The 21,675-nt window shown below is 43.5% G+C and overlaps 1 long non-coding RNA gene across 1 annotated transcript; it reads right to left on the bottom strand.

Moving 5' to 3' along the window:
• Positions 1-7,701: 7,701 nt before the first annotated feature.
• Positions 7,702-18,872, bottom strand: LOC120979737. The gene is made up of 3 exons (XR_005774373.1): positions 18,754-18,872; positions 18,505-18,506; positions 7,702-7,712 (listed from the first exon to the last, which is right to left on the bottom strand). It is a non-coding gene; the product is annotated as an uncharacterized LOC120979737 (long non-coding RNA).
• Between the last annotated feature and the right edge of the window lie 2,803 nt (positions 18,873-21,675).

Raw genomic sequence — 21,675 nt, forward strand, 5'->3', positions numbered from 1 at the left:
AAATAGGTTTTTACACAATAAAAGCACACAGAGCTATGGGGACTGGATATTGCGGATGTGCTAGCGGCCATCTAGCAACCCATGTCCTCAGCTCTATACATCAAATCCCAGTGACAGGTTCCCTTTAATGACTGCTAAACATGTACACCTGCTTGATTTTGTCATTTTATAAAACATGTACAAACACAGCATTATTTAGGGACGTTCATTTCTGACTCTCATCTGCTTTATGTTGCTACAGCTGTCATACTGCTTGTTTTTTCATCATTACAGTAAGTGGTTTACAAACTGTTAGACAGATAGCAATGCTTGCTGCTGTCCTGCCTGTGCCTTTTTCCAGCCTTTAAATGATTTTATATCTATGTTTTTTATTTCTGACTGGGAATAGATACAAAGACACAGGTAAGTGTTTTATAAATAGATAAAATGTTATATACCTGAATTGATAGATAGATGGAAAGATAGTTGGGAGACAGCACGGATTTGTATATGGTTTATGAGGCCTCATGCACACGACCGTTGTGTGCATCCATGGCCGTTGTTCCGTTTTCCGTGATTTTCTGCGGACCCATTGACTTTCAATGGGTCCGTTGAAAACTCGGAAAATGCACCGTTGTTCATCCGCGGCCGTGATCCGTGTTTCCTGTCCGTCAAAAAAATAGGACCTGTCCTATTTTTTGGACAGACAACGGTTCACGGACCCATTCAAGTCAATGGGTCCGTGAAAAAACACGGATGCACACAAGATTGGCATCCGCGTCCGTGATCCGTGGCCGTAGGCTACTTTCACACAGACGGATCGCAGATCCGTCTGCATAAAGGCTTTTTCAGAGCTGAGTTTTCACTTCGTGAAAACTCAAATCCGACAGTATATTCTAACACAGAGGCATTCCCATGGTGATGGGGACGCTTCAAGTTAGAATATACTAAGAACTGTGTACATGACTGCCCCCTGCTGCCTGGCAGCACCCGATCTCTTACAGGGGGCTGTGATCCGCACAATTAACCCCTCAGGTGCCGCACCTGAGAGGTTAATTGTGCGTATCATAGCACCCTGTAAGAGATCAGGTGCTGCCAGGCAGGAGGGGGCAGACCCCCCTCCCCTGTATTTAACTCATTGGTGGCCAGTGCGGCCCCCCTCCCTCCCCTGTATTTAACTCATTGGTGGCCAGTGCGACCCCCCTCCCTCCCCAGTATTATATTCATTGGTGGCCAGTGCGGCCTCCCCTCTCCCCCCCTCCCTAATTAAAATCACCCCCCCATCATTGGTGGCCAGTGCGGCCTCCCCTCCCCCCCCCCTAATTAAAATCACCTTCCCCCATCATTGGTGGCAGCGGAGAGTTCCGATCGGAGTCCCAGTTTAATCGCTGATTTTAATTAGGGGGGGGGGGGAGAGGGGAGGCCGCACTGGCCACCAATGATGGGGGGGGGTGATTTTAATTAGGGAGGGGGGGAGAGGGGAGGCCGCACTGGCCACCAATGATGGGGGGGTGATTTTAATTAAGGGGGGGAGAGGGGAGGCCGCACTGGCCACTAATGATGGGGGAAGGCAGCAGGGGGCAGTCATGTACACATTTCTTAGTATATTCTAACTTGAAGCGTCCCCATCACTATGGGAACGCCTCTGTGTTAGAATATACTGTCGGATCTGAGTTTTGACGATCTAACTCAAATCCGATGGTATATTCTAACATAGAGGCGTTCCCATGGTGATGGGGACGCTTCAAGTTAAAATATACCATCGGATTGGAGAAAACTCAGATCCTATGGTATATTAACTCCTGACTTTACATTGAAAGTCAATGGGGGACGGATCCGTTTGCAATTGCACCATATAGTGTCAACGTCAAACAGATCTGTCCCCATTGACTTGCATTGTAAGTCAGGACGGATCCGTTTGGCTCTGCACGGCCAGGCGGACACCAAAACGACTTTTTCTTCATGTCCGTGGATCCTCCAAAAATCAAGGAAGACCCACGGAAGAAAAAACGGACACGGATCACGGACCTACCGACCCCGTTTTTGCGGACCTTATATCTGCGGTTATGAAACAGAACAAATGGTCGGACAGAATCGTACCCCTGGGAAAGTTGGTCACTGCTGCTTCTGGCGCCTCTGCGTAGGCTGTGACGGCGAGGAAAAAGATGGAAATGTCAGTTAGATGAAACTAAAGCTAAACGTCTAAAATATAAATGTTACGTGTCTGCTCTAGATGTGACAAACAAATATTTTGCTTAAATCACGCACATCATCGATTTTTATTAAACATAATTATTTAACGAGATAAATTTCCTACAGCCGTAAGATTATTTCGTTTCTCGCGGATGTCGTCATTTCTGTTGTTTCTGTCACCGCCGCAGCGTCTGTCCTGGTGAAATAAGGCGTTTATGTCTGTTAGTTTTAGGATGTTGGTCAAAATCAATTATAAATGTTACGTATTTACTCAAGATGCAGCGAACAAATATTTTGATTAAAATCACTTACGTCTTGGATTTTTATTAAAACATTATTATGTATCGAGACAAATTTCCTAACACAACAAAACTAAATTCGCCTGTAGCTGCTTCTGTTGATTCTGTTGTTGCGTCAGCGTTTGCAATGCTACAAAAATGAGTGTGTAATACAATCTAGACCTAAAGTAGTACATTAATAAAGAACTCTATATTATTCCTCTGTTACTACTCCTAGAAATTAGGGTATAAACGTTTAAGGGTACTTTCACACTAGCGTTTTTCTTTCACGGCATAGAGTTCCGTCACAGGGGCTCTATACCGGAAAAGAACTGATCAGGCATGTCCCCATGCATTCTGAATGGAGAGTAATCATTTTGCATCAGGAGGTCTTCAGTTCAGTCATTTTAACTGATCAGGCAAAAGATAAAACCGTAGCATGCTACAGTTTTATCTCCGGCGAAAAAAACTGAAGGCTTGCCTGAATGCCGGATCTGGCATTTTTCCCCATAGGAATGTAGTAGTGCCGGATCTGGCATTCAAAATACCGCAATGCCGTATTCGTCCTTCCGGTCTGGGCATGCGCAGACCGGTAAAAATTTGAAAAAAGATACAAGACGGATGCGTCTGTCCGCATGACAAGTGTATCAGCGAATCCATCTCACAAATGATTACAGTCACATCCAGAACTGCTTACCGGATCATACTGCGGCAAGTGTGAAAGTACCCTAAATCTAGGGCGTTTTGTACAAATTGATAGTTATACAGTTAGATAGATAGATAGATAGATAGATAGATAGATAGATAGATAGATAGATAGATAGATAGATAGATAGATAGATAGATAGATACATGGCTGGATTAAAACTCTATATTGTACCTCTGTTATTACTCCTAGAATTTAAGATATAAACTTACAACTCTAGGACGGATTGGTGAATGTTTGTACAAATTGATAGCTATATAGATAGACAGATAGAAAGATGGATGTATGTATAAATATATTAGAACAGCCCCTGATATGTCTGCGGCGATAGATAAATTAATAGATAGCTAGATAGAAATTGTTAGATAGATAAAATGGTGGATAAATGCCAGGTAGATAGATAAAATGGTAGATAGATAGATAGATAGATAGATAGATAGATAGATAGATAGATAGATAGATAGATACAGTCAGGTCCATAAATATTGGGACATCAACACAATTCTAACATTTCTGGCTCTATACACCACCACAATGGATTTTAAATGAAACAAACTAGATGTGCTTTAACTACAGACTGTCAGCTTTAATTTGAGGGTATTTACATCCAAATCAGGTGAACGGTGTAGGAATTACAACAGTTTGCATATGTGCCTCCCACTTGTTTAGGGACCAAAAGTAATGGGACAGATGAATAATAAAAAATCAAACTTTCACTTTTTTAATACTTCGTTGCAAATGCTTTGCAGTCAATTACAGCCTGAAGTCTAGAACGCATAGACATCACCAGACGCTGGGTTCCATCCCTGGTGATGCTCTGCCAGGCCTCCACTGCAACTGTCTTCAGTTCCTGCTTGTTCTTGGGGCATTTTCCCTTCAGTTTTGTCTTCAGCAAGTGAAATGCATGCTCAATCGGATTCAGCTCAGGTGATTGACTTGGCCATTGCATAACATTCCACTTCTTTCCCTTAAAAAACTTTTTGGTTGCTTTTGCAGTATGCTTTGGGTCATTGTCCATCTGCACTGTGAAGAGCTGTCCAATGAGTTCTGAAGCATTTGGCTGAATATGAGCAGATAATATTGCCCGAAACACTTCAGAATTCATCCTGCTGCTTTTGTCAGCAGTCACATCATCAATAAATACAAGAGAACCTGTTCCATTGGCAGACATACATGCCCACACCATGACACTACCACCACCATGCTTCACTGATGAGGTGGTATGCTTAGGATCATGAGCAGTTCATTTCCTTCTCCATACTCTTCTCTTCCCATCACTCTGGTACAAGTTGATCTTGGTCTCATCTGTCCACAGGATGTTGTCCCAGAACTGTGAAGGCTTTTTTAGATGTCGTTTGGCAAACTCTAATCTGGACTTCCTGTTTTTGAGGCTCATCAATGGTTTACATCTTGCGGTGAACCCTCTGTATTCACTCTGGTGAAGTCTTCTCTTGATTGTTGACTTTGACACACATACACCTACCTCCTGGAGAGTGTTCTTGATCTGGCCAACTGTTGTGAAGGGTGTTTTCTTCACCAGGGAAAGAATTCTTCGGTCATCCACCACAGTTGTTTTCTGTGGTCTTCCAGGTCTTTTGGTGTTGCTGAGCTCACCGGTGCGTTCCTTCTTTTTAAGGATGTTCCAAACAGTTGTTTTGGCCATGCCTAATGTTTTTGCTATCTCTCTGATGGGTTTGTTTTGTTTTCTCAGCCTAATGATGGCTTGCTTCCCTGATAGTGACAGCTCTTTGGATCTCATCTTGAGAGTTGCCAGCAACAGATCCCAAATGCAAATAGCACACTTGAAATGAACTCTGGACCTTTTATCTGCTCATTGTAATTGGGATAGTGAGGGAATAACACACACCTGGCCATGGAACAGCTGAGAAGCCAATTGTCCCATTACTTTTGGTCTCTTAACAAGTGGGAGGCACATATGCAAACTGTTGTAATTCCTGCACCGTTCACCTGATTTGGATGTAAATACCCTCATATTAAAGCTGACAGTCTGCAGTTAACCACCTCCGGACCGCCTAACGCAGGATTGCGTTCTGGAGGTGGCAGCGCTGCGCAGAGTCACGCATATACGCGTCATCTCGCGAGACGCGAGATTTCGCTCAAAGCCGGCCCGCGCATGCGCATCGCGGGCCGGCAAAATTAAAAGAAGTATTTCGTCACCAGCCTGCCAGCAACGATCATTGGCTGGCAGGCTGGCGATTTTCAAAAAATCCAATCCAAAGTCATATAACAGATCATATTAGTAAATATGATCTGTTATATGGCTTCTCTGCTCCTCTGCTGGTCCTTTTCGTCGGTTGGATCCAGCACAGGAGCAGACTGAACTGTGAGTAGCACCAACACTACACCTTAGCCCCAGATCACCCACCTGCACCCCAATTAACCCTTTGATCACCCCTTTGATCGCCCCTGTCAATCACTAGTGAAAGGAAAAAAAGTGATCAGTGTAAACTGTCACTTTTTTTTTTTCACTGGTATTGGCTGTTAGGTTTTAGGGATAGTTTAGGCCCCTTGGTTAGGTACTTAGCGTCAGTTAGCGCCCACCCCACCGCACCGCAGTCACTTTTATTCGCTGTTTAGCGTATCGCTAATCAGCATTTGTACTTTTATAGTATCTGTAAGTGATCAAAACTGATCACGGTCAGATCTATAATAGTATTAGTGTCACTTTAGTTCGCCCTCCACCCAAAACGCAGTGTTTGCCCGATCAGGCCTGATCGGTCGCCCACACGTGCGTTCACCCACGCCCGCCCCACCGCAGTGACAAAAAATATATATTTTTTGATCACTGCACATTCATTTTACACGCACTGCGGCGATAAAAAAATCAGTTTTGATATTTTTTATCAACCGCAGCGGCCTCCGGTACTTCGCTAGCCTCCCCTTTGTAAGACAGGTTTGCTTTTTTTCTTGAATAGTCTCAGGGAATACCCCTAAATTTAGTAGTCCAAAATGTCAAACAGGGGGTATTCTTCTGAAGAGGCCTACAGGATTCTGACCCAGTCGGATGAGGAGTGGGAACCCTCATCTGACGAATCTAGCGGGTCAGAATATGAACCTGTGGAAAGCAGTGGCTCTCTGACCCAAAGTTCGGACGAGGAGGTGGAGGTCCCTGGCAGCACCAGGCGTACCCGGCCCCATGTCGCTAGACCACAGGTTACGCAGGATCCGCTTCAAGAGCAGCAGAGTGGGGCTGTCGCTGCCGGATCACGTGGTGAGGCATACACCAGCAGCGCAGCCCTTCCTGGACCTAGTACCAGCACTGCCGTACAACCTGGTGAAGTAGCGAGCACCAGAAGGGCAGTTGAAGCTGGTACGGTGGCACGTGCAATAGTTACCCCGTCGCAGCCACCGCACAGACAGGCCCGTAGAGCCCCTAGAGTCCCTGAGGTGCTGGCAAATCCTGATTGGCAGTCACCAACTTCAGCCGCACCAGTAGTTCCCCCTTTCACCGCCCAGTCTGGAGTTCGGGTTGAGACGGCTCAAATCGGTTCGGCCCTGGGATTTTTTGAGCTGTTCTTGACTGCGGAGCTCTTGGACTTAGTCGTGGCAGAGACCAACCAGTATGCCACACAATTTATAACCGCTAACCCGGGAAGCTATTATGCCCAGCCTTTCCGGTGGAAACCAGTCCAAGTTTCCGAACTTAAAATTTTTTTGGGCCTTCTCCTCAACATGGGCCTGACAAAAAAGCATGAATTGCGGTCATATTGGTCAACGCACCCAATTCATCACATGCCCATGTTCTCTGCTGCTATGTCCAGGACACGATTTGAGACCATCCTCCATTTTCTGCATTTTAGCGACAACACCACCTCCCGTCCCAGAGGCCACCCTGCTTTTGACCGGCTCCACAAAATTCGGCCCCTCATAGACCATTTCAACCTGAAATTTGCAGATTTGTATACCCCTGAGCAAAACATCTGCGTAGACGAGTCCCTAATACATTTTACCGGGCGCCTTGGCTTCAAACAATACATCCCAAGCAAGCATGCCCGGTATGGGGTCAAATTGTATAAGCTCTGTGAAAGGGCCACAGGCTATACCCACAAATTTCGGATCTATGAGGGAAAAGATCAGACCCTGGAGCCGGTCGGTTGCCCTGACTACCTGGGGAGCAGTGGGAAGACAGTCTGGGACTTCGTGTCACCCTTATTCGGCAAGGGGTACCATCTTTATGTGGACAATTTCTACTCAAGTGTGGCCCTCTTTAGGCATTTGTTTCTAGAACGGATTTGCGCCTGTGGCACCGCGCGAACTAGTCGCGTGGGCTTCCCCCAACGGCTTGTAACCACCCGTCTTGCAAGGGGGCAGAGGGCTGCCTTGTGTAACGAAGAACTGCTCGCGGTGAAATGGAGAGACAAGCGTGACGTTTACATGCTCTCCTCCATTCACGCAGACACGACAATCCAAATTGAGCGAGCAACCCGTGTCATTAAAAAGCCCCTCTGTGTCCACGACTATAATGCGCTCATGGGAGGGGTGGACTTCAATGACCAGATGTTGTCTCCGTATTTAGTTTCCCGCAGAACCAGACGCTGGTATAAGAAGGTGTCTGTATATTTAATTCAATTGGCGCTCTACAATAGTTTTGTTCTCTACAGTAAGGCTGGGAGAACAGGATCCTTCCTCAAATTCCAGGAAGAGATCATCGAGAACCTCCTTTACCCAGGAGGTTCCGTGGCCCCATCCACCAGTGTAGTTAGCCGTCTACACGAGCGACATTTCCCCAGTGTCGTTCCTGGTACCTCAACCCAACCGTCACCCCGAAAAAGATGTCGTGTCTGTAGCAGGAGTGGAATAAGGCGTGACACCCGCTATTTCTGTCCTGACTGTGCTGACCACCCTGCCCTATGCTATGGAGAGTGTTTCCGGAAGTACCACACACAGGTACACCTAGCATAGGGATCACATCTCACCAGGACAGGCACACAGGGCTATTAGGGCCCATTCACTCACAGCTGCTGCAAACCTCTCCTTTCACCTGGGATAAAGTGCATAACGTACTTCGCCACATCTTTGGGCGATTTGCGCTTTGCACATTGTCCCATGGGGAAGGAGAGGTTTGTTCTATAAAGGTAAAAAAAACTAAACAAAAAAAAAAATACCGGTAAGTAAAAAAGTTAAACGTTTAGTTAAAAAAGTTTAAAAAAAGTTTCTATGTTCTGTTCAACAGTTAATAAAGTTATTGCTTTGCGGCCTGGTTTTTTCTTTTTTGTTTTGTTTTTTTTACCTTTCAGGTGGACCAACCGATCGACCAGCTGCAGCACTGATGTGCATTCGGACAGAAGCATTGCGCTGCTGTCAGATTACACGCAAGTCGGTGTATGCGGCGCTGCAAGACGAGATTTCTCCTCTGCAGTAAAAGATACGTTTGCCGAGGCATATGAGCTGAGGAGGTGGCGGTGTTCATATACTTTGGCAAACACTTTGTATATGTATATAAAAAAAAAAATCCTGGCAATGATTTATTCATCCACATCGATTGATGTGAATGGAGAAATCTGGTTTGCCAGGGCATACGAGCTGAAGTGGGTATGGATGTTGGGCGGAGCTCCTATGTCCTGGCAGACGCCTTTCCCCTCCTTTTTCTTTTTTTGGCAGAGATTTTTTCATCCACATTGATCGATGCGAATGAAGAAATCTGTGCCGTTCATTTTTTTCTTTCAGCCCAGAGGCTGAACGGAAAAAAAAAATCTCATTACCCGTATGCTCAATATAAGGAGAATAGCAGAAACTCCTAATGCTGGGCATACATGTAATGATTGCGGAGACCCTCAAATGCCAGGGCAGTACAAACACCCCACAAATAACACCATTTTGGAAAGAAGACACCCCAAGGTATTCGCTGAGGAGCTTATTGAGTCCATGAAAGATTGAAATTTTTGTCCCAAGTTAGCGGAAAGGGAGACTTTGTGAGAACAAAATCAAAAAAATAAATTTCCGCTAACTTGTGCCAAAAAAATTTTTTTTCAATGAACTCGCCATGCCCCTCATTGAATACCTTGGGGTGTCTTCTTTCCAAAATGGGGTCACATGTGGGGTATTTATACTGCCCTGGCATTTTAGGGGCCCCAAAGCGTGAGAAGAAGTCTGGTATCCAAATGTCTAAAAATGCCCTCCTAAAAGGAATTTGGGCACCTTTGCCCACCTAGGCTGCAAAAAAGTGTCACACATGTGGTATCTCCGTATTCAGCAGAAGTTGGGGAATATGTTTTGGGGTGTCATTTTACATATACCCATGCTGGGTGAGATAAATATCTTGGTCAAATGCCAACTTAGTATAAAAAAAATAGGAAAAGTTGTCTTTTGCCAAGATATTTCTCTCACCCAGCATGGGTATATGTAAAATGACACCCCAAAACACATTCCCCACCTTCTCCTGAGTACGGAGATACCAGATGTGTGACACTTTTTTGCAGCCTAGGTGGGCAAAGGGGCCCACATTCCAAAGAGCACCTTTCGGATTTCACAGGTCATTTACCTACTTACCAGACATTAGGGCCCCTGGAAAATGCCAGGGCAGTATAACTACCCCACAAGTGACCCCATTTTGGAAAGAAGACACTCCAAGGTATTCCGTGAGGGGCATGGCGAGTTCCTCAAATTTTTTATTTTTTGTCACAAGTTAGTGGAAAATGATGATTTTTTTTTTTTTTTTTTTCATACAAAGTCTCATATTCCACTAACTTGTGACAAAAAATAAAAATTTCCATGAACTTACTATGCCCATCAGCGAATACCTTGGGGTGTCTTCTTTCCAAAATGGGGTCACTTGTGGGGTAGTTATACTGCCCTGGCATTCTAGGGGCCCAAATGTGTGGTAAGGAGTTTGAAATCAAATTCTGTAAAAAATGACCTGTGAAATCCGAAAGGTGCTCTTTGGAATATGGGCCCCTTTGCCCACCTAGGCTGCAAAAAAGTGTCACACATCTGGTATCTCCGTACTCAGGAGAAGGTGGGGAATGTGTTTTGGGGTGTCATTTTATATATACCCATACTGGGTGAGAGAAATATCTTGGCAAAAGACAACTTTTCCCATTTTTTTATACAAAGTTGGCATTTGACCAAGATATTTATCTCACCCAGCATGGGTATATGTAAAAAGACACCCCAAAACACATTCCTCAACTTCTCCTGAGTACGGGGATACCAGAGGTGTGACACTTTTTTGCAGCCTAGGTGGGCAAAGGGGCCCACATTCCAAAGAGCACCTTTCGGATTTCACAGGTCATTTTTTACTGAATTTGATTTCAAACTCCTTACCACACATTTGGGCCCCTAGAATGCCAGGGCAGTATAACTACCCCACAAGTGACCCCATTTTGGAAAGAAGAGACCCCAAGGTATTCGCTGATGGGCATAGTGAGTTCATGGAAGTTTTTATTTTTTGTCACAAGTTAGTGGAAGATGAGACTTTGTATGAAAAAAAAAAAAAATCATCATTTTCCACTAACTTGTGACAAAAAATAAAAAATTCTAGGAACTCGCCATGCCCCTCACGGAATACCTTGGGGTGTCTTCTTTCCAAAATGGGGTTACTTGTGGGGTAGTTATACTGCCCTGGCATTCTAGGGGCCCAAATGTGTGGTAAGGAGTTTGAAATCAAATTCTGTAAAAAATGACCTGTGAAATCCGAAAGGTGCTCTTTGGAATATGGGCCCCTTTGCCCACCTAGGCTGCAAAAAAGTGTCACACATCTGGTATCTCCGTACTCAGGAGAAGGTGGGGAATGTGTTTTGGGGTGTCATTTTATATATACCCATACTGGGTGAGAGAAATATCTTGGCAAAAGACAACTTTTCCCATTTTTTTATACAAAGTTGGCATTTGACCAAGATATTTCTCTCACCCAGCATGGGTATATGTAAAAAGACACCCCAAAACACATTCCTCAACTTCTCCTGAGTACGGGGATACCAGATGTGTGACACTTTTTTGCAGCCTAGGTGGGCAAAGGGGCCCACATTCCAAAGAGCACCTTTCGGATTTCACAGGTCATTTTTTACTGAATTTGATTTCAAACTCCTTACCACACATTTGGGCCCCTAGAATGCCAGGGCAGTATAACTACCCCACAAGTGACCCCATTTTGGAAAGAAGAGACCCCAAGGTATTCGCTGATGGGCATAGTGAGTTCATGGAAGTTTTTATTTTTTGTCACAAGTTAGTGGAAGATGAGACTTTGTATGAAAAAAAAAAAAAAATCATCATTTTCCACTAACTTGTGACAAAAAATAAAAAATTCTAGGAACTCGCCATGCCCCTCACGGAATACCTTGGGGTGTCTTCTTTCCAAAATGGGGTCACTTGTGGGGTAGTTATACTGCCCTGGCATTCTAGGGGCCCAAATGTGTGGTAAGGAGTTTGAAATCAAATTCTGTAAAAAATGACCTGTGAAATCCGAAAGGTGCTCTTTGGAATATGGGCCCCTTTGCCCACCTAGGCTGCAAAAAAGTGTCACACATCTGGTATCTCCGTACTCAGGAGAAGGTGGGGAATGTGTTTTGGGGTGTCATTTTATATATACCCATACTGGGTGAGAGAAATATCTTGGCAAAAGACAACTTTTCCCATTTTTTTATACAAAGTTGGCATTTGACCAAGATATTTCTCTCACCCAGCATGGGTATATGTAAAAAGACACCCCAAAACACATTCCTCAACTTCTCCTGAGTACGGGAATACCAGATGTGTGACACTTTTTTGCAGCCTAGGTGGGCAAAGGGGCCCACATTCCAAAGAGCACCTTTCGGAATTTCACAGGTCATTTTTTACTGAATTTGATTTCAAACTCCTTACCACACATTTGGGCCCCTAGAATGCCAGGGCAGTATAACTACCCCACAAGTGACCCCATTTTGGAAAGAAGAGACCCCAAGGTATTCGCTGATGGGCATAGTGAGTTCATGGAAGTTTTTATTTTTTGTCACAAGTTAGTGGAATATGAGACTTTGTAAGAAAAAAAAAAAAAAAATCATCATTTTCCGCTAACTTGTGACAAAAAATATAAAGTTCTATGAACTCACTATGCCCATCAGCGAATACCTTAGGGTGTGTACTTTCCGAAATGGGGTCATTTGTGGGGTGTTTGTACTGTCTGGGCATTGTAGAACCTCAGGAAACATGACAGGTGCTCAGAAAGTCAGAGCTGCTTCAAAAAGCGGAAATTCACATTTTTGTACCATAGTTTGTAAACGCTATAACTTTTACCCAAACCATTTTTTTTTTACCCAAACATTTTTTTTTTATCAAAGACATGTAGAACAATAAATTTAGAGCAAAATTTATATATGGATGTAGTTTTTTTTGCAAAATTTGACAACTGAAAGTGAAAAATGTCATTTTTTTGCTAAAAAATCGTTAAATTTCGATTAATAACAAAAAAAGTAAAAATGTCAGCAGCAAAGAAATACCACCAAATGAAAGCTCTATTAGTGAGAAGAAAAGGAGGTAAAATTCATTTGGGTGGTAAGTTGCATGACCGAGCAATAAATGGTGAAAGTAGTGTAGGTCAGAAGTGTAAAAAGTGGCCTGGTCTTTCAGGGTGTTTAAGCACTGGGGGCTGAAGTGGTTAAAGCACATCTTGTTCATTTCAAATCCATTGTGGTGGTGTATAGAGCCAAAAATGTTAGAATTGTGTCGATGTCCCAATATTTATGGACCTGACTGTAGATAGATAAATAGATAGAAATATAAATAGATAGACAGATAGATAAAATGTAGAAAGATAGATAGAATGGTAGATAGATAAAGTGGCGGATAGATAAAATGGATAGATACATAGATAAATGGATGGACGTTAGATATTTGAACATAGATACATAGATAATGGGAGACAGATATTATTTTATTATAAATATTTATGTATGCGTCAGGGAAGGCTGTATTTAATAATATATAATATCTATGCTTAAGGATGCTGACGCTTTATGTATTGATATTAAATTTATTACAAGCTTGATATCATTTATGATTTTATTTTTAAGCATGTTAAAACTTTTTTTTTTATATATTTTTTTATTTATTTATTAAATTTTATCCTTTACAACACTGAGTTGATATAAAATACAATACCAGGTCTGAGTACAACCATCCATACATATTCTGCTGACATAGCAGATATAATAAGTTAAATATCACTTTGAACCAGAAAAGAAAGACAAATCCAATACATAATACATAGTCTATGCTATTATAAAAAAGGTGAACTCACTCCCTGTTAGTTTCCGTATTGCATTGGACTCGGATCTCCCACTGTCTGTCCGGACTTATCAACCGTACCACCCCCCTACCCTATGAGGTCGTCTCGGTGGACGTCGCCAATGATCGCCCCAGCCCTCCCCCCCTCTTTCGCTCTGCCTCCTCCCCGGGCGGCGACGGCGCTCATTTAGCGCCGCCGCCCGCAGTATATGCCTCGTATCTCTCAATCTTTGCCAGAAGGCTCCTCCATTGCCTGATGCTGGGTGTTCTGTTTGCTCCCCACTCTTTTGCAATACTAACTTTTGCCGCCATAAGGCCTCTTATCCAGATCCTTTTTTTGACTTTTTCCCTAATTGATGGCGGAAAAGACCCCAGGACAGCAACTTCCGGTTTGTATGGAAGGGATATTAAAGGATAACTGTCGTATTTTTTTTTTTGGAGTATTGGATTGTGGTGATTAATATCACCTTGGTGGCCCTATTTCAACTTTTCACTGTGTATTCAATTACCCCTTAATTCCACATTTTTGTTCCCTGTGCTGCCTATTTTTACCTGTGCTTAAAATAGGGTTGCTAGGCATGGTCCGTCTATCTGTTGAAGGTCGGAGCACACAGCGTGCAGGGTCACATTACTGACAGCCAGGGACTGTAAGTAAATGATTAAAGCCAGGTCCTCCCCAGCAGCTGATAACAGTGCCTGGGCTGTGTGCACTTCTCCCTGTCCCTGCGCTTGGCAGACGCTCCCTCACTCAGCAGAGCTGGAGAATGCAGAGTTGGAGCAGCGCAGACCAGGGAAGGGAGATCTGCTCAGTGTATAAATGAAAGCAACATGTGGTAAGAGGACCCCTTTATGCTGCAGGAGATTAACCCTTTAGGGGGGAGGGCTCTGGTTAATGACACTTTTGGGGGGGCTATTGTTACTGGCTAGTGAGGGCAGGCGGGATTAGCCTCAGGGTGAGGGCAGTTGCGGCCATCTTAACTGAATAGTGAAATTGCAGTTTTATGCAGACTGGTTGCTAAGGGCTGAATCTTATTAAATATGGGGTAAGTCAGTCTAATAGTAACTGATTCTGGAATATCATGTTATTAGTAACTACATATATGAAAATTGAAATTAGGGTCTAAATGTGACAGTTATCCTTTAAGGACTCTGCAATTAAGAAATTAAAGACCTCTCGCCAGTAGATTTGTATACTTGTGCAAGTCCATATCATATGAATATAATCAGCGGACTCCTCACGACATTTCCAACATTTTGATTCTCGTTCTTTATAGATCTTACTAAGCAACATTGGAGTCAGGTATATTCTATGGATAATATTAAAATAAATAATCCTGAAATTGCTAGATATCGTTGTCTTTTTTATATTTTTATATATGTTACCCCATTCTATTGTGTTTAATCCTATATCCTTTGCCCATTTTTCCTCACTATTAAACTTTAGTGTTTTCCCCAATCCCTTCCTTATTATCCTATACACCTGAGAGATGGTCACCCTTGTTGTCGTGTGTTTGTGACAAAAATCAATGAATTCATGATTTATTTTAGTAAAATATTCCCTATTTTGTGTAGCTTCAAATGCGTGTTTTAATTGGTGATATCGGTATTGGCTCATTAAGTCTATATTTATTCCAGGACATAATACTTTTAGTGCTCTAATTGTTCCATTTTTTATTAACTGTGATATATAAATAATACCATACTTTACCCAATATTTATAATCAGCGATTAACTGATTCCCAGAATTTTTTTTATCTTTACCCAGGACAGGTCTACCATCGAACATATTGGGCATTCTTTCCCTTTGTTTTTAATAAATCCCATCTCCAATATGCTAAATATGCCGTATTTAGGGCCGTTGAAGCCCCGCTCCAGAAATGGCTTTATATTATTTATTTAGTTTATCCACTGACCTGAGAGGCCAATATCCCTGAAAGAAAGGGACCGATAGTCCTCCATCTTCTTCCGCTAACCAGAGATATTTTTGCTTAATTTTTACCCTTTTTCTTCCCCAGATTAAATCATTCACCAGTCGTTCCAAATGGTTGAAAAAACGATCCTCTATCCAAACAGGACAGGCCGCCAAAATATACAGAATCTGGGGAAGCAAAACCATCTTTATTAATGCAATTCTGTCCGCCTGTCCAATTGGTAGCTTCTGCCAAACACCAATTTTACTTCTACATCTAGTCCACAGGGGGGTGATGTTTAATCTCACAAAGTCTAGTATGCTTGCACTTAACTTTATGCCCAAATATTCCATAGATTCCGTAGTTTTTAGTACCCTAATTCCTAGGGAATTCGGTAGGTTTCCCTGATCTAATGGTAGCAATACTGATTTTGCCCAGTGGATTTTATATCCCGAGATATCACTAAATTTATTTATTAGTTCCATAAGATAAGGAAGCTGCAGTATTGGGTTCTCAAAGAAGATCAGAATGTCGTCTGCATACATACTTATCTTATCGGAGGTCCCCTTTATACCAAATCCGGAGATCCCCTCATCCGATCTAATTCTAGCTGCCAATGGTTCTATAAATAAAGCGAACAATAAAGGGGAGAGGGGACACCCCTGTCTTGTACCTCTATGCAGATCCATTTGTTCCGACCATACTCCGTTGATGTTAATTTTGGCTTTGGGGTGGTTATAAAGAATCTGGACCCATTTAATAAAGTATTTGCCCATACTCATCCTGTACATTACTTTCCAGAGATATTCCCACTCCACCCTGTCAAATGCCTTCTCAGCATCTAATGACAGGATGGAGCGGGAACCACCCCCCTGACCAAGCTGGATATTCAAAAAAGCTCTGTGTATGCTGGATTGTACCAGTCTCTTAGGTATAAATCCAGTCTGGTCTGGGTGGATTAACCTATCAATGACTCCCTTTAGTCTATTAGCAAATAATTTTGCACAGATTTTATAGTCTGTGTTTAAGAGAGAGATCGGGCGATACGCACCGATCTCTCTCTCATCCTTACCCTTTTTTAAAATAAGAGTGATCACTGCTTCAGAGAGAGATGCAGGTAGCTGACCTGTCTGATAGGAATCATTTAAAACCTGTAATAGCATTGGCAGGATTATATCCCCATATTGACGATAAATTTCAAACGAGAGCCCATCGGTCCCTGGGGAAGAATTTTCCTGAATAGTTCCGACAGCCTCACATAATTCCTTTAGATCTATAGGTCGATTTAATATTTTATAGTCCTGCTTTGTTAATTTAGGGAGGTTGATATTCTCCAGGAACTTTTCAATATCTCCATCCTGCTGGTTTTTGTTGTTTGTATATAGAATATTATAGTTCTTAACAAATTATCGCTCAATCTCCTCTGGGTACATGACCATCTCTCCATTTCCCAATTTGAAAGGTTTCCCGGCTTCCCTGCTTGGGAGAAATATTTAGCTCCTGTAAAAAAGATCCTGTGTGGTGCTTTTTCATATAAGTAATTTTTATACTCCAACCTAGCTTCCTCAAAAAGTGATTGTGCAGTAGTATTATTGTTAAGAAGCTCTCCCTGTAAATACTGAACCCTTTTTTTCAGAGCTAGTTCTTTTGCTGCGTATTCTTTCTTTTTCCAGCTAATTTTTGCTATATACACTCAGCGCAGAAACGCTTTAAAAGAGTCCCATACTACAGGGTGGGCCATTTATATGGATACACCTTAATAAAATGGGAATGGTTGGTGATATTAACTTCCTGTTTGTGGCACATTAGTATATGTGAGGGGGGAAACTTTTCAAGATGGGTGGTGACCATGGTGGCCATTTTGAAGTCGGCCATTTTGAATCCAACTTTTGTTTTTTCAATAGGAAGAGGGTCATATGACACATCAAACTTATTGGGAATTTCACAAGAAAAACAATGGTGTGCTTGGTTTTAACGTAACTTTATTCTTTCATGAGTTATTTACAAGTTTCTGACCACTTATAAAATGTGTTCAATGTGCTGCCCATTGTGTTGGATTGTCAATGCAACCCTCTTCTCCCACTCTTCACACACTGATAGCAACACCGCAGGAGAAATGCTAACACAGGCTTCCAGTATCCGTAGTTTCAGGTGCTGCACATCTCGTATCTTCACAGCATAGATGATTGCCTTCAGAAGATACGAGATGTGCAGCACCTGAAACTACGGATACTGGAAGCCTGTGCTAGCATTTCTCCTGCGGTGTTGCTATCAGTGTGTGAAGAGTGGGAGAAAAGGGTTGCATTGACAATCCAACACAATGGGCAGCACATTGAACACATTTTGTAAGTGGTCAGAAACTTGTTAATAACTCATGAAAGAATAAAGTTACGTTAAAACCGAGCACACCATTTGTGAATTTCCCAATAAGTTTGATGTGTCAAATGACCCTCTTCCCATTGAAAAAACAAAAGTTGGATTCAAAATGTCCGACTTCAAAATGGCCGCCATGGTCACCACCCATCTGGAAAAGTTTCCCCCCTCACATATATTAATGTGCCACAAACAGGAAGTTAATATCACCAACCATTCCCATTTTATTAAGGTGTATCCATATAAATGGCCCATCCTGTATATGTATAGGTGCAGACGGGGCATTAAATAACCAAAATTCCCGGATCTCCCTTATGATGTTTTCTTGGTCATTAACTAGCTTAATCTAATGGGGATTTAATCTAAAATTCTTTGTTTTCTTATTAACATTCCCCATTTTTATAGTGATAACCATTGGGGAATGGTCAGATATCGTATGTATTTCAGATTTTATTTTTGTTACACAGTCTAAAATGTCAGGGTTAGCTAAAGCTAGTGGCGTAACTACCGGGGAAGCAGGGGAAGCAGCTGCTTCGGGGCCCGGGCTGCCAAGGGGGCCCGGCGCCCCGGCAGCGTGTGTGACAGTTTATTTTCAATTTAGTTAAATATCGATTCTTGTCTTAATGTTCAGGGCCCCTTCACAGCAGCAGCGGCTGACCAGGCCCCCTCGCTAATGTGATCTAATCTTACTGTCTCCTAAAGTCTCATGATGTGTCTGGGAACCCACAACCTCCAATGTATCAGTGTATCAGAGGCAAAGCATTTACCCACACAGCCATAAAGGCTGCATTGCAACTGATTGAAAAAATATGAGACTTCTACTGTTATAGCTGGCTAAGTGTACATCTATACACATGACAGCTGCCCCAACACACCCAGCACTGCTATATCTCTATATGACAGATGTCCCAGCACACTCAGCTCTGCTATATCTCTTTTTTGAGCAGCTGTCATGTGTATAGATGTACACTTAGCCAGCTATAACAGTAGAAGTCTCATATTTTTTCAGTCAGTAGCAAGGCAGCTCTTATGGTCTTGTGGTTAAAGGGGTTGTCCGGGATCAAACTTATTTTTTTTAAAACATCTTACTCACCTTTAGTAGCCAAGTCTATGTTCCCAAGGTGGTTTGAGGTATCTTTTACACTGGAGCATGGCTCCTACAGCCCTGAACACATTCTTTACATATCTGTTTATCTGTTCCTTCACTTCCTGCCGCACTGCATTGTGGGTCCCAGTGCAGGGCAGCATCTGCTGATTTCTCCTGTCTAACATCATGTCCCTGCACCCGCCCCCCACATACATATTCATGCATCCTGCACAGCCTCCACTCCTCCTTCGATCCGCCCCCTCATACATATTCATCCTCCTGGCTTATATTCCTCCCCCATATGTACGCCCATAAACTTCTCCTTGCTCTATCTCTGGCATCTGTCATGTGCTCAGTGTTTGCAGAGCTTAGAGACAATCGGACACCGTCACACTGTAAGGGGCACGCTCTCACATGCATCCATAAACATACCGGACACAGTCACACTGTAAGGGGCACGCTCCCACATGCATCCATAAACATACCGGACACAGTCACACTGTAAGGGGCACGCTCCCACATGCATCCATAAACATACCGGACACAGTCACACTGTAAGGGGCACGCTCCCACATGCATCCATAAACATACCGGACACAGTCACACTATAAGGAGCACGCTCCCACATGCATCCATAAACATACCGGACACCGTCACACTGTAAGGGGCACACTCCCACATGCATCCATAAACATACCGGACACCGTCACACTGTAAGGGGCACGCTCCCACATGCATCCATAAACATACCGGACACCGTCACACTGTAAGAGGCACGCTCCCACATGCATCCATAAACATACCGGACACCGTCACACTGTAAGGGGCACGCTTCCATATGCATCCATAAACATACCGGACACAGTCACACTGTAAGGGGCACGCTTCCACATGCATCCATAAACATACCGGACACAGTCACACTGTAAGGGGCACGCTTCCACATGCATCCATAAACATACCGGACACAGTCACACTGTAAGGGGCACGCTTCCACATGCATCCATAAACATACCGGACACTGTCACACTGTAAGGGGCACGCTCCCACATGCATCCATAAACATACCGGACACAGTCACACTGTAAGGGGCACGCTTCCACATGCATCCATAAACATACCGGACACAGTCACACTGAAAGGAGCACGCTCCCACATGCATCCATAAACATACCGGACACAGTCACACTGTAAGGGGCACGCTCCCACATGCATCCATAAACATACCGGACACAGTCACACTGTAAGGGGCACGCTTCCACATGCATCCATAAACATACCGGACACAGTCACACTGTAAGGAGCACGCTCCCACATGCATCCATAAACATACCGGACACAGTCACACTGTAAGGGGCACGCTTCCACATGCATCCATAAACATACCAAACACAGTCACACTGTAAGGGGCACGCTCCCACATACATCCATAAACATACCGGACACAGTCACACTGTAAGGGGCACGCTCCCACATGCATCCATAAACATACCGGACACAGTCACACTGTAAGGGGCACGCTTCCACATGCATCCATAAACATACCGGACACAGTCAGACTGTAAGGGGCACGCTCCCACATGCATCCATAAACATACCGGACACAGTCACACTGTAAGGAGCACGCTTCCACATGCATCCATAAACATACCGGACACAGTCAGACTGTAAGGGGCACGCTCCCACATGCATCCATAAACATACCGGACACAGTCACACTGTAAGGGGCACGCTTCCACATGCATCCATAAACATACCGGACACAGTCACACTGTAAGGGGCACGCTTCCACATGCATCCATAAACATACCGGACACAGTCACACTGTAAGGGGCACGCTCCCACATGCATCCATAAACATACCGGACACAGTCACACTGTAAGGGGCACGCTCCCACATGCATCCATAAACATACCGGACACAGTCACACTGTAAGGGGCACGCTTCCACATGCATCCATAAACATACCGGACACAGTCACACTGTAAGGGGCACGCTTCCACATGCATCCATAAACATACCGGACACAGTCACACTGTAAGGGGCACGCTCCCACATGCATCCATAAACATACTGGACACAGTCACACTGTAAGGGGCACGCTCCCACATGCATCCATAAACATACCGGACACAGTCACACTGTAAGGGGAACGCTCCCATCTATATATATACAGTTGCAAGAAAAAGTATGTGAACCCTTGGGAATGATATGGATTTCTGCACAAATTGGTCATAAAATGTGATCTGATCTTCATCTAAGTCACAACAATAGACAATCACAGTCTGCTTAAACTAATAACACACACAGAATTAAATGTTACCATGTTTTTATTGAACACACCATGTAAACATTCACAGTGCAGGTGGAAAAAGTATGTGAACCCCTAGACTAATGACATCTCCAAGAGCTAATTGGAGTGAGGTGTCAGCCAACTGGAGTCCAATCAATGAGATGAGATTGGAGGTGTTGGTTACAGCTGCCCTGCCCTATAAAAAACACACACCAGTTCTGGGTTTGCTTTTCACAAAAAGCATTGCCTGATGTGAATGATGCCTCGCACAAAAGAGCTCTCAGAAGACCTACGATTAAGAATTGTTGATTTGCATAAAGCTGGAAAGGGCTATAAAAGTATCTCCAAAAGCCTTGCTGTTCATCAGTCCACGGTAAGACAAATGGTCTATAAATAGAGAAAGTTCAGCACTGCTGCTACTCTCCCTAGGAGTGGCCGTCTTGTAAAGATGACTGCAAGAGCACAGCGCAGACTGCTCAATGAGGTGAAGAAGAATCCTAGAGTGTCAGCTAAAGACTTACAAAAGTCTCCGGCATATGCTAACATCCCTGTTAGCGAATCTATGATACGTAAAACACTAAACAAGAATGGATTTCATGGGAGGATACCACAGAGGAAGCCACTGCTGTCCAAA

This window comes from Bufo bufo, chromosome 9 (assembly GCF_905171765.1).
Source record: "Bufo bufo chromosome 9, aBufBuf1.1, whole genome shotgun sequence".
Taxonomy (NCBI): domain Eukaryota; kingdom Metazoa; phylum Chordata; class Amphibia; order Anura; family Bufonidae; genus Bufo; species Bufo bufo.